The 14367-nt window shown below is 42.2% G+C and overlaps 1 long non-coding RNA gene across 1 annotated transcript in view; it reads left to right on the top strand.

Moving 5' to 3' along the window:
- The window catches only part of LOC143508862 (uncharacterized), a 128446-nt gene extending 116711 nt beyond the window's left edge, over positions 1-11735 (top strand). The window contains exons 2-4 of the long non-coding RNA XR_013129518.1: positions 10927-11000; positions 11176-11321; positions 11411-11735. This is a non-coding gene — a long non-coding RNA (uncharacterized LOC143508862). The remainder of the gene's footprint in view (positions 1-10926; positions 11001-11175; positions 11322-11410) is intronic.
- The last annotated feature ends 2632 nt before the right edge of the window (positions 11736-14367 follow it).

Here is a 14367-nt window from a genome sequence, read left to right as displayed (position 1 = left end):
CTCTAACGATTTACCAGGCAAAACCTAAAAAAAATGTATGCATCCTGAGCTCAATGCATCAGACAGTTTCAATTGATAATGGCGCAAAGAAACTGCCTGAAACTGTTTCATATTACAACACGACTAAATGTGGCGTTGATGTTATGGATCAAATGGCACGACTGTATTCGGTGAAGGGAGGCACCCGTTGTTGGCCTGTCGCGGTTTTCTACAACCTCCTAGACCTGGCTGCAATAAATGCACATATATTGTTCAAACAGTGCATGAACGTTAACCTGAGCAGACGAGGGTTTATTCTCGAGTTGGTAAAGGAGCTGTGTGCACAGCAGAAAATGGCGAAAGCGGCTAGGGCAGTGGCACAAAAGCGAATTTTACCTGAAGCTCCTTGCCCGCCCTCAAAAAGAAAACAATGCCAAGTCGGCAGATGTTCAGGGAACAAAACGTATGACATCTGCCAGACATGTAAGCGACTGGTCTGTGGCAAATGTGCAAAGACTGCACCTAAGCTGTGTTTTGAATGTTGAGTTGTGTGAAGCTGACACACAAATCAAAACAAAGGGAACTTAATTTGAGGTGGTGAACGAAACTTATGCAATATACGCTAAAGAGAGACGGGATGCACCCGTTGTTGGCCTGTAGCTGTGTTCTACAACCTCCAAAACCTGGCTGTAATTAATAAATATTGTTCAAACAGTGCATGAACATTAACCACAGCGGTGGAGGTTTATTCTCAAGTTCACAATTCACTACATAAATGGAACTTAATTTGAGGTGGTGAACGAAACTTATGCAATATACGCTAAAGAGAGACGGGATGCACCCGTTGTTGGCCTGTAGCTGTGTTCTACAACCTCCAAAACCTGGCTTTAATTAATAAATATTGTTCAAACAGTGAATGAACATTAACCACAGCGGTGGAGGTTTATTCTCAAGTTCACAATTCACTACATAAATGGAACTTAATTTGAGGTGGTGAACGAAACTTATGCAATATACGCTAAAGAGAGACGGGATGCACCCGTTGTTGGCCTGTAGCTGTGTTCTACAACCTCCAAAACCTGGCTGTAATTAATAAATATTGTTCAAACAGTGCATGAACATTAACCACAGCGGCGGAGGTTTATTCTCAAGTTCACAATTCACTACATAAATAGAACTTAATTTGAGGTGGGGAACGAAACTTATGCAATATACGATACATGTAAATCACCGAATGGTGATAACGCTCAGTGATAACACGGTCGTTAGGACGTGGGATCACACATCGGCTATTCACCGATCAAACACCTCATTTGAAACGGCAACACAATAGGCAAGATAAAAAAGTGAACATTAGAGAGGACAGAGGCAACTATATTCGTGAAGCCATCCGTATCATTTTAATAATTTTGCGTTTTGTTACGCAAAGGTACATAGCCTACCTTTTATAATATTTTTGTAATTATTTTGCCTATTTATGCTTTTTGTTCTTTGTCTAACACAAAACATTATAGACATTTATTTGTAGATTTGTTATGTTCACCATAGCCTACAATTCACTAACATACACAACTTTTAGACATTAAAACTTGAAATGGCGTAACATTGAGTATACAAACAAACTTGCTTTAGCTCGGTCTACGGGCTTCACTTTGCTACTCTGAGTATCGAACAAGCTTTTTGTGGATGTGGGGGTGGAAGGCTGCAGCGCAGTCTGTTTCATTAGCAAGACAAAAGACGTGAACGCTTCACAGTGGGGGTGCGGGCCAGTGGGTTAGTGGTGTGGCGAACGTACATGATAATATAGTGACATATATGCCAACAGAATAACACACAGACAAATAAGCAAACTATTACACTAACCAAGCAAACTATTACACTAACCAAGAAACAAAACTGAAACTATATTTTGCATTTACGTTTTCGCACAAACCAGGAAATGCAATATGAAACTAAACAAAACTGACAATGGGAAAGCTACTGAGAACAAGGTCACAAGGCACTGATTCTAAAAGGTTTAGTCACATTAATTTGTTAACATATTGACGTTACGTGCAAATGTCACCATTACGAATATTTTGTTTGGGCGGCTCATTCTTCCTTTTGTGCAAAACGCCATCTAGCGTTAATTATGTGTCAGTACCAGCTCCCCTGTGTAAAGACTCAGCGGTCTTTTGACCGCCCGAGGCGCGCTTTAAGTAGGTGAAAACAACACGGCGCTAGTAGGAGGTGGTGAAATCGGTCAGATGACCGGCCCGCCGCGCTTCTAGGTATAAGTATGTAAATGAGGCGCGGCGCTTCTAGTGTTAACTTCCAACCGCTTCTTATCAAGTGCACCTGCCAATGATTTAAGTACCTGATTATGCCTCCATGTATAACGTCCCTGTGAAACTCACCTTGCATGCAGACAGGATGTGCTTCAATGTACCACTTCCTGCACATAGCTTACAAGTTGGATCCTCACCTAACCACTGCCCAAGGTTTTGTGGAGTTGGAAGCACTTCATAAGTAGCTCCCACAAGAAACTTTATACGACTCGCACTCAATGCCCACAACTCTCGCCAGGTGATTCTCCTCTTCTCTACACTTTCCCATTTCATCCACTGACCCTGCTTACTCTGTCCTGCAGCTTTTGCCCGTCTTACTTCCTCCTCCTGCTCTCGAATAAAACCAATCACCATTCGCCTTCTCTCAGGAGATGTGGCCTTGCTGAATGCCCTCCATGTATCACCTGACCCTAGTCCTGCCCTCCCATTTTGCACCTGCCCTACAACATCTCTATGCTCTAATGCCTTCTTTGCTGCCTGAGTTGCCTCTTGGGAATTCCACTTTCTTCCTGTATGTGTCACTGGTGCCGCTGCTTTAATCAGTGCATCTTTCAACCCTATCAACATTTCTCTGCCTACCTTGGCACATTTAAACTCCTCAACTAAGCTTGTTAGTGGCAGTTCTAGCACTCCTCTCCCAAACCATGCCACACTACTAAGACAATGTGGAACCCCAAGCCATTTTCTTACAGCCTTATTAACAATCCTTTCTAACCTCTCAACTTCAGTCATCGGAATATCATACACTGTCAGTGGCCACCTTAGACGAGGCAACAATCCAAACTGCAAACACCACAACTTTAATTTACCTGGCAAAAAGGACTTATCGATACTATTAATAGCCTCACCCAATTCCTTCCTTAACTACAACCTGCTCTTTGTCATTCAGTGCTGCGGTGTACCACCTACCTAGACTCTTAACTGATTTCTCCAGTATAGACGGTATTACTTCTCCCTCCATCACATACTTTTCTTGTGTCAACTTCCCTTTCACAATTGAAACACTCCTAGACTTACTGGGTTTAACCTTCATCCTAGCCAGCCTAAGATTATCACCTAGCTTCTCCAACAGCCGCCGAGTACATGGAACAGTTGTCGTTAATGTAGTCATGTCATCCATGTATGCCCTAATCGGTGGGAGCCGGGTGCCATCATGCAGCCTCTCCCCACCTACAACCCACTTAGAAGCCCTAATAATCACCTCCATTGCCATTGTAAATGCCAATGGTGAGATTGTGCACCCTGCCATTATACCTTCTTCCAGACGTTGCCAAGATGTAACAAACTCCTCTGTGCTGATACAAAACTGAATGTCTCCAAAATAAGATTTAACTAACCTTGTAATCTCATCTGGAATCTGAAAAAAATTGAATGCCTTCCACAACAGAGCATGCGGTAACGAACCAAAAGCATTAGCCAGATCTAAGAATACCACATGTAGATCTCTTCTCTCTGCTCTTGCTGTTTGAATCTGGTGCCAAATCATGCTACTATGCTCTATACACCCTGAAAAACCTGTAATCCCTGCTTTTTGCACCGATGTATCAATTAACTTATTCTTTTTCAGAAACGCTGCCAACCTACGTGCAACTACACTAAAGAATATTTTACCCTCCACATTAAGCAAGCTTATGGGACGAAACTGCTCTATGGCTACAGAATCCTTCTCTTTTGGAATAAGAACACCACCTGCCCTTCGCCAATCCTTTGGGATAATCCCCTTCTTCCACACTATAATCATCAACCTCCATAACAACTTTAAAACATCTGGCACACTTTTATATAATCTATATGGAACTCCATTAGGCCCTGGTGCTGAACCTGCTTTTGCACACCGCACTACATCCTGTACATCCGGTGGGGAAAAAACAGTGGCCTGAACGAGCCCGGCCTTGGTCCTCTATACAAGAGAAGAAAATTGAATTATTTTCTCGAGAAACAAACACTACGAGAGTAAGGTATCCTTACATGAACAATACAAGTAACCCGTTTAAGAAAACACATAAAACATAAAACCTACCAATTAAAACACCTGGGAAAGGTGCACGCTTGGCCTGTTGAGGTGGTCCAGGTACGTCGCTATTCCACTGCGCTTCACATGCTCTAGACCGTGAGGTTGACTGGTCCCCACAACTCCCGAATAGTGAAACAAATCTACATATTAGCATCGGGATGCTACGCTCAACGCGTATAAGCAAATCACAGTGGTTGGAGAGCTACCTACCGATCATCCGGACTGGAGTGGCCTTCTATTCGACGGAAATTATGCTCAAGGTGTCTACCGCAGCCACTCGCGAATAATCCGGCTGGAGACTGGTTTCCGTAATACACTATATTCAAACACGACACTCCTGGGGCCTCATTTATAAAGCGTGCGTACGCACAAAAACGGGTCTGAAATGTGCGCACGCAACATCTTGCGCAAAAACTGTGATTTATAAAAAAGTACGTGGCGTAAAAACGTGCGTAGATTTAAGCTACTTCTAGAGCTGCCGTAAACCTGTAAAACATTGCGGAGAGAGAGATAGAGAGAGTGGGGAAATAGTGACATCATCTGGTTAAATAGAGAATTGCAAGTAATTGCGCAAACCATCCTCACGCATCAGTTAATCCCGAATAGATCAAGATTAAGAACAGAAGGATTAACAAAGATTAACAAACACATATTAATTAATTATTAATTAATTTGCAATCATTATGTTTTGTCTGTATGTTTAAGGTTTTAGTGCATGCTGTATCTTATTCGACTTTATTTGTAGTACTATTTTATTCTAGCTGGTTTTATTTCACTCTGCCGATTTAGGTTTCCAAGAGCAATTCTCTTGACACTGTGTGCGGAGTTGGGTCCAGATTTGGAGAGACCAACACTACGAAATCGGGCAATACCTGTCCATTTACAGGTGTTAACAACCCTTGGATTCCTGGCAACTGGTTGCTTTCAGAGGTAATTAGCAGACAGGTCGGGGATATCTCAACCATCCTTAAGCTCCATGGTGTCAGGCGTATTATCTGGCATAATAAAACTGACAGGTCGGTACACCAGGTTTCCTTACACTTTGAGTGAACAGGCTGACATTAAAGTGCAATTCGCAGCAGTGGCCGGTTTCCCAAATGTAATCGGAGCAATTGACTGCACTCATGTTGCCAAGAGCACCAAGCCAGAATGAAGCTGCTTTCATCAACAGAAAGCAAATTAATTCTATAAACGTACAGGTCATATGCGATGCTACAATGACCTTAACCAACGTAGTTGCTCAATGGCCTGGTTCTACTCATGACTCATTTATTCTGAGGAACAGCAGTGTAGGAACCCGTCTTGAAAATGGAGCTGTACGGGATGGTTGGCTTCTTGTATTATTATTATTTTAATTTAAGCAGTTGAGTTGCCCTAGCAGTAAATGCAACATTATCTCTGATTAATTTCTTTAGGTGAAAGTGGCTACCCGCTCAAGCGCTGGCTCCTCACTCCAGTTCCAAACCCACAGAGCACAGAGGAGAGACGCTACAATGACGTGCACACTCTGACACGCTCTGTTGTAGAACGCACCATCGGGCTGCTAAAAGGCCGATGGCGCTGTTTAGATGCATCAGGTGGGAGACTGCTTTACAACCCAGAAAAAGTCTGCCGGATAGTGAGAGCATGTGCCGTGCTACACAACATGGCACAGCAGAATGGTCTCCCCCTGATAATGACCGACCAACAAGCAAATGACCCTGAACCAGACCCACATGTTTACCCACCTGACGCACGTAATATTCAAGCAGTCAGACTGCGCGAGGACGTGATGCGTCGATTATAAATAATTGGAGAGAAACACAAAGGTATTTTTAACAAGTTCTTTTAATGTACTTGACATTTTAGACAGTATCCCCTTAATCTCTTTAAGCTCATTTGGTAAATTGTCAATTGCTGTAATTGTGTTTATTTGTGTTTGTAAAACAGCCTCAGTCAGAACACGACCTCCGCTTAAAGCACGTGGTGCACCGCTGGAGGCATCCGGGGCACCGGAGACACCGCTGGAGGCAACCGAGGCACCGGAGACACCGCTGGGGCCGGGTTGGCAGTCTTCAGCTGAATGACTGCTGTCCACTCCCACAGTCCTCTCTAAAAAACAGTGATGGTTAAATAATTTAATAAACCATTCTAGGAAAAAAAGTCTGATTATTGCGTCTTTATTACAACTATGTACGATTATGGATAATTTGTTTTTACCTGGTTCACCAGTGATGGGTTCATCAGCCAAGTCTGTATCGCCCTCCTTTTCAGTCACCACGCCACTTAACAGGGGTTCCCCAATTAAACATGCCATCCTCATGAAAAGGAGACGGAGAAAGTGTGGCCTTTCTCCCACCAGTAGCACTTGCACTCTTCCTGTGCAAAGAAATCCATTTCTTTGCATCTACTTTCAAGTCCGACCATTTCTTTTTTACTTCTGCAACAGTGCGGCTTGTAGAGCTTACATTGTTAACAGCTGCAGCCACATGCTGCCACTCAACAAACTTGCGTTTGTTTGTCACTCCACTACTAAGGCTCCCAAACAACAAATTTTTCCTTGCCTCGACCTCTGAAACAAGGACTTCCACTTCACATTCTCCAAATTTTCGTTTTTTCGTCTTTTTCTCATCCATTATTCCGCTTCAAAAAGAATGGGGCAAGCTGCCATTTAAATATTTATGAGTGATTTGCATTGACCATTTATGGGTAAAAGTGGGCGGGGTGGAGGCGGAACGTGCGGCTGATTCAGCTGCGCTCAGTTTGAAGATGGTTGTGATTTATAAAGAGGAAACAACGTGCAGGTGTGCGTACGCAGGGTTTTATAAATCAGATTTTTTTGTGCGCATGCAATTTCCTGGTTTTGAGCGCACGTACATTTTCACTCCAGATTCCATGCAAAGTTTTATAAATTAGGCCCCTGGAGACCAGAAACAAACGTCACACACGCTCGCACCTGGGGCCATTTAACCTCACCTCCAGATCACGTGATAGCTATAATTAAAATTGTGGAATATATTAAATATAATTAAATTGCTGTGGGACAACTCCATTAACAGATTAAAAGCTTGCAAACAGTCCAGCCCTACCACTCATGTTTGGAGGAAACCAGGCACTGCTCATCATTAGGCCAATACCATCCCTACAGTCAAGCATGGTGCTGGCAGCATCATGCTATGGGGATGTTTTTCAGCAGCAGGAACTGGCATACTAGTGGAGTGGCCCAGCCAGAGCCCAGACTTGAATCCGATTGAACAGTTCTGGAGAGATCTGCAAATGGCTGTGCACATACGTCTCCCATCCAACCTGATGGAGCTTCAGAGGTACTGCAAAGAAGACAGGGCAAAACTGCCTAAAGATAGGTGTGCCAAGCTTGTGGCATCATATTCAAAAAGACTTGAGGCTGTAGTTGCTGCCAAAGGTGGTTCTACAAAGTATTAAGCTAAGGCTGTATAAATATGATTTCTTTGTTTTTAAATTTTAATAATTTTTCAAAACTCTCAAGAAAACTTTTTTCACATGATCATAATCGGGTATTTTGTGTATGTGACGCTGGGACAGAGGCAGCAGGAGGCAGAGGTATAGGATGCTCGGGTTTATTATCCATAGCAAAACCACAAAGAAAAGACTCAGGCTCAAAGGCAAAACAGTAATAACAGAAAGATGAACACCGAAGTAAGGCTCTTGGAATTTAAGTGGCAGGACTCTCCCACGTAGCGAGGCGCTGAGGTAGGTGAATGAGCAGCGCTGGAAGGATCGACCTGTGGGAATATAAAGGGAGAGCCTAACGCGGAACAGGTGTCAGAATACAGGTGATTGGGAGCGTTGGAGTGTCCTGCGTTGTGAGGGTGTGTGTTGTGAGCTGGGGGGCGTGGTGGTGTGTGTACGGGTTGCTCAGGGCGCCCTCTGGTGGCGTCCGGGCCGACTCACCGTGACAGTGTAGAATTTCGAGGCAAGAGATTAATTTAATACAATATGGAATAAGGCTGTAATGTAACAAAATGGAAAAAGTGAAGCGCTGTCAATACTTTCCGGATGCATTGTACTAAAGAAACAAGACAGGCAACGAAATAGGGGAAGAAAACCAGGCAGAGGGGGATACACAAGACTACGGGGTTTACAAACGTAGACACAGCAAAATAGTAAGACATGAATAAATATAAATACAGAGTAACACTAATAATGACGACAACTACCAATACCACAAACAACGAGGTGAAGGCTAATTGAACAGGACAAACACAGAGGGCTAGGGTAATCCACGTAACACAGGGCTACATGATTAATTAACAGGTACGAGGAAACAGCTAACCTAAACTAAGTGTATACAAATAACAAGGGAAACAGGATCATAAATCAAAAGTAAAAAAGAGAGCACTGATAGAGACATGAACAAACATAACACACAAAGCAAATGAACTGTACAGACAGTGACACAACACGAACCAAAGAACAAACTAGAATTTTGGCAGGGAGAATGAGCAGGGGGAAATCGCGAACGGAGTAGGCAGAACATATGAAGACCAACTTACAGACAATGACCGACAACAGAACAGCCACGATGGGGAATAAATACACAGAAACACCAAGACTAAACAAGACACAGGTGGGAACAATAATATAGGAGCAGGGAGACGCTGTACAGGGGTGTGACTCACAATGAGGAAACCATGGAGACAGGGCGGGACTAGGGAAAGGAAAACACTTACACGCCTGCATGGATGACAGCTAGTAGAGGGGGGGTGGAGTTAGATATGACAGACTGCTTCTTCATGCTCAGCAGTTGATGCTTGATGTATTTGCATCTTCTCACTAGAAGAGAACTAAGAGATTATTTTCCATATTTTCCATCAGGACCAAAGAATTAGCCATACATCCTACATTTCAAATGTACTTAAGGGCTGTAATGGAGCCTTGCCAGATATGCGAAGCGAACCAGGATCACTATGCTGGTTTACCAGAAGTTAACCTGGTGAGCCACCACAGGGTTTTGGTATGTAATACGCACTTGCTGAGTTACCTTATGACTGGGAGTGAGTGAAAGCAATAGAGGTGAAAAACCACAGGGGCCAGGAAGAGAAGTCCAAGTCAAGTCTCAAGTCTTTGGTCTCAAGTCCAAGTCAAGTCCCAAATATTTGGGTGACACTGTAGTCGCAAATCACGTTATAGTTGTAATGGCTGTTATGACACTTCTGTTGTATAATAGCTCAAACTGGTAAATGAAGAAATACAATTTCAAAAAGTGCGTGCACACACACAAATGTTTTCTAGATAAATGTTGTATCTATATTTTTCTAGATACAATATTCTCTTCTTTCAGTAGAACATCTGCTATATTTTGTTTTAAAAGATAAAGGAGGGCTGTGAATTAAAAAATCTAAGTCTTTCTAACAATTACATTTTTAAACTATATATATGAAATGTCTGCATATAAAAAAATAGCAACCAAATTAATGATTATAAAATAAAAATTAAAAACAGAATTAAAATATAGCCGGCAGGGCTAAATACGAGGGAGGTACTTTTAATGTGAAGTCTGTCTCCGGGGGCGGCTATTTTTAAGGTGAGAGAGACTTTTAATATGAAAGCCGAGCTTAAGGGTGGCCATGTCTAAAGGCGTATATTAGTCCCGTGACAGGTGGATAAAAGATCGTTTGGTCTCGTTTGGTCTCCACCGGTCGCGTGCAGCTCTCCGTTCTGGTAAAGGGTGATAATTAAGAGATTTCTCTGTTCCTGCGCATCTTAAGGTTGGTTAGCAAAAGCAGAAAGTGGAGGGCGGATTGTGGAAACTAGTGATGGCCAGATGAAGCCTCATGAACCCTTGAAGCTTTCTATCGAGCTGGTTCAAAAAAAGGTTCATTTCTCGAAGCTTCATGTGCACACAAACCCCCCTGCTGGTCAACACCTTTATTATCATTTCAGAACACTGCCAATAACAGAAATACGTATGATTTCAGTCAATAAATAAATATTTGGGTAATTTTAAGGCTGGGCGATATGGAGCAAAAATAATATCTCGATATTTTTTAGCTCAATGGCGATATACGATATATATCTCGATATTTTTTCTTCCCAAAGAATAATAACAAAGAGGCAGTAATAAGTCAAATCTACGTTCCAAATGTCACACAAACACTTTTATTTATTATTATTATTATTTATTTATAACAAAACATGTAAACAGAATGAATGAACGCAATAAAGTGCAACTTTTGAGCAAATATCAAATAACACTAAAGATTAACACTAACACTAATACTTATAGATTTTGTGCTAGGAAAACTAGCCTGTCAACTGTGTCAGGCTTCAAGGATGCCCTATGGCAGGTTACAATGTTCCCACTGCAACTGAAAATTCTTTCAGAAGGGGAGCTGGTGGCTGGCACACAAAGATATTTCTTGGCCAGGCAGCTCAGTGCTGGATAGGCAACCGCATGTTCCTTCCACCATTTAAGAGGGTCGGCATCACTCTCCACACAAACTGACAATAGATAGCTAGAAAGTTCACTTTCCATTGCCTCCCTATGTGTGAAAGTAGTGCTGGTGGCTGGGCTGTGCTGGAAAAAGCTTGCAAGTGATCGTCTCTTTTTAACTGTGGGTGCAATTGCTGCTTCTTCTCGGTCTGCAGACTCGGGAGCAGCTGGTGCAGGCAACTCAGACACACATCTGTCCTGATAGCTGAGCAGAGATTCCACCTCCAAGGTGATTTTATGTTTTAGTGAATCCATTCTCTCACTTGGGATGTATTTGGCCTTGAACCGTGGATCCACAAATGAAGCGATGTCCAACAAGTCGCTGGTGGATGCATATTTATTGTTGAGGTAATCCACAATGCTGGTCTTGATGGATTTACACAGCTCACTCTCCTCTTCTCCAGGTGCCAGGAGACTAGTGTTAAATAGGTGTAGCACAGGTCTGACATATGACAGGGTCACATACTCTTCTCCTGAAAGAGCGTCAGTGAAGTCCTGAAGGGGTTTCAGAGCTTTCTGGACTGCCTCCAGGACCTCTATGTCCTGCCAGGTAAGAACAAGAGGTCTGGTTTTCATGTCAGCAGACAGGACTTTTGAAAGTGCTCTTTCCTGCTCCAGAACCCTCTCTATCATCAACAGCCTTGATCCCCAGCGAGTGGTTGTCTCTGTGATGAGCTGGTGACTTGGAAGACCCAGCTGCATTTGCACTTCAGCCAGATCTCTTCTCTTCTTCCAGCTGTAGGAGAAGCTGCTAACAACCTTCTTGCACAGAGAAATGGCCCGGGTGATACGGGCATCATCCATACCATGTCCTGTAACATACAAAATAAAAACACTTTCATTTTTATATAAAAAGGCAAAGCATACAAAGGCAAATTAACGTTCATCTGTTTAGTAAGGATGTGTAAGTGTGTACAAATGTAACTACATTTGAAAGCAGTATTGTTTAATATGTAACCTAAAATGGTTTTAGATCAACTATCTTGGTAAAATCATGAGCAAATGACTGAAACATGCATATTTTTAGATGTTTTCAATCACAAACACATTTAAAATGCATTTCAGCTGGGGTCCTCATTCAATGTCAATATAAGCAAATTCAAATTTTATTTAGTTACAGTTTCATAAGTAGCAGATGTATAAGCCAGCTATCACTTATAAAAATAAATTATCTTGTGGTCAGTAGATGTATTTAGCACTGTAAGTGATTATATCAAATCAAATATATTTGTATAGGGCTTTTCACAACACGTTGTCACAAAGCGCTATTATTATATTATATAATATATATATTATTATTATTATTATATTATATTATTATTATATAAACTTTATACTTATACAATATCCATCCATCCTAGCATATTTTTTTCTTAATTAAAATCAACTGATTGAATATTGCACTCACCAATGGCCAGATGAAGTCTGTGACCAAAACACTGCATCCTCATCCACCTGTTCAGTTGCACCGCCTTGACGACATTAGCCCCATTGTCAGTAGTTATAGCAACCAGTCCCATCGAGTTGAGCTTCCAGCTTGTGAGGGCATCCTGCAGGGCTTCTGCTATATGCTCTCCGGTATGGTCCTGAGGAAAGTAGCTGGTCTGGAGACAGGCACTTTTCAGTTCCCAGTCTTCCATGAAATGTACAGTCACACTCATGTATGGCTCGCAGGTCCTGCTGGACCACATATCGGTGGTCAGTGCGAAGTGAGACACTTTGGCGAGTTGGCCGGCGAGACTCTCTCTAACTTCAGTGTACATCTTTGGCAGTACTTCTCTCGCAAAATAATTCCGACTAGGTAACTGGTATCATCGGTCAAGGGTTTTTAACAGTTGCACAAAGCCTTTTTGTTCTACAGTTGAGATAGGCACCATGTCTTTGGCGATATGATATGCCACTGCTTTAGTAATGTCACCCCATTTCGCACTTTTTCTCTCATAAGGCACTGCACATGTAAATGAGTTTTGTAACGTCGTTTGTTTCGGGGCAGGTGACTGAGAAGGCTTCACGGTCGGGGCTGCAGCGCGCAGTTTCACACACTCTTCGTACTGCACTTTATGGCGCTGTTGCAAATGATGGAAAAGATTAGTAGTGCTCGAACCTTTTGTCGGGACTTGTTTTCGGCATTCTCTGCAGAAAACGTTGTTCTGCTGCTCATCTGACACTCTGAACCCAAACCATCTCCAAATAATCGAGCCATTGTTTCTTCTTTTACTAGTACTTCATTATCAACGTTCGTGTCTTTATCCGTCTCCATGCTGTGTGTGTGTGTGTGTGTGTGTGTCGGGGGGAGGGGAGAGTTGCGCGAGGAAGAGAGGCGGGGCAGGGCGGACGTTGTTAAAAGAGAAACTCAAGTAAATTGAACACGCTCATTGTTTCGTGAACGTTGAACTGAACGCAACACATTTTTAATAAAGAACTTGAACGTGAATTAGTTCACATTATATGTAATGAACGGCAGACATCACTGTAACGTTGGAATTTACACTAACGCGACATAGACATCGATATAAACGATATTGTCTCATCTTATATTTCGTATGAAAATATATCGATATTTCTCAAAATCTCGATATATCGCCCAGCCCTAGGTAATTTGGTACCAGGCCGCACAGAAAGAAAATTTATATATATATATATATATATATATATATATATTCTACTGACGATCAGAATCTGAGTGACGTTTTATTTTGAAAAATATAAAAAAAAATTGAGATTCTCTCCTAATTACTGAGTTCTCCCTCTAACTCAGGTCTATTAACCATCCCAAGACACAGACTTTCCACTATGGGTGGCAGATCTTTCAGTGTTGCTGCCCCCACTCTCTGGAGCTCTCTACCTTCCTCTCTTCGCTCCTCCGCCTCTCTTCCTATTTTCAAAGCTCAGCTACAGACCTTCCTATTCTCTCACTACTCCCACTGTCACTGATACTCCCTAACTCTACTCTTTTATATATGACCATATTCATGTAAAGCGACCTTGGGTTTGTGAAAGGCACTATAAAAAATAAACTTATTATTATTAATTACATCCGTCGGTGCATCAGATATATGTTGTATATTTGTTTTTATGCCAGTCGTATCTTTATTTCGTTGTATTTACCCCCCCCACACTTTAAAGGCCAGTCTGGAAAAATATTGTCTGACATGTAACTGGTCCGTGGTGCAAAAAAGGTTGGGGACCACTGCAATAGGACATGAAATGTTTGTGATAAAAACTGTTGCAGTGCTTTCAAGAGATGAGACAGTGATTGTATAATAATTGATTCTATATATTGTTATTAAGAAACAATATTATTTTTACTGTGCTTGGACTCAGTCGGTTTCTTTTCTTGGAGATGACCTCTCCAGCATTGGAGAAAACCCTTTCACATGGTACTGAGGAGACAGGGGTGCACAAGTATCCCACAACAAGCCTGTATAGGCTTGGATATATGCACCTCTGTCTGTCCCAGTACTGAAGAGGATCCTCTGTTCGGTCAATGTTGCGCTCCGCCAGGTATCTCTGCACTTCCACTGTGGCAATGAGGTCATAATTCCAAAACTAACTTTAAACCAAAGCAAAAACACTGAGCAGGTCTTTCAGCTGCA

The sequence above is a fragment of the Brachyhypopomus gauderio genome, chromosome 2 (genome assembly GCF_052324685.1).
Source record: "Brachyhypopomus gauderio isolate BG-103 chromosome 2, BGAUD_0.2, whole genome shotgun sequence".
In the NCBI taxonomy this organism is placed as follows: domain Eukaryota; kingdom Metazoa; phylum Chordata; class Actinopteri; order Gymnotiformes; family Hypopomidae; genus Brachyhypopomus; species Brachyhypopomus gauderio.
The sequence above is the reverse complement of the archived record's forward strand: the minus strand, read 5'-3'. Positions and strand labels throughout refer to the sequence as shown.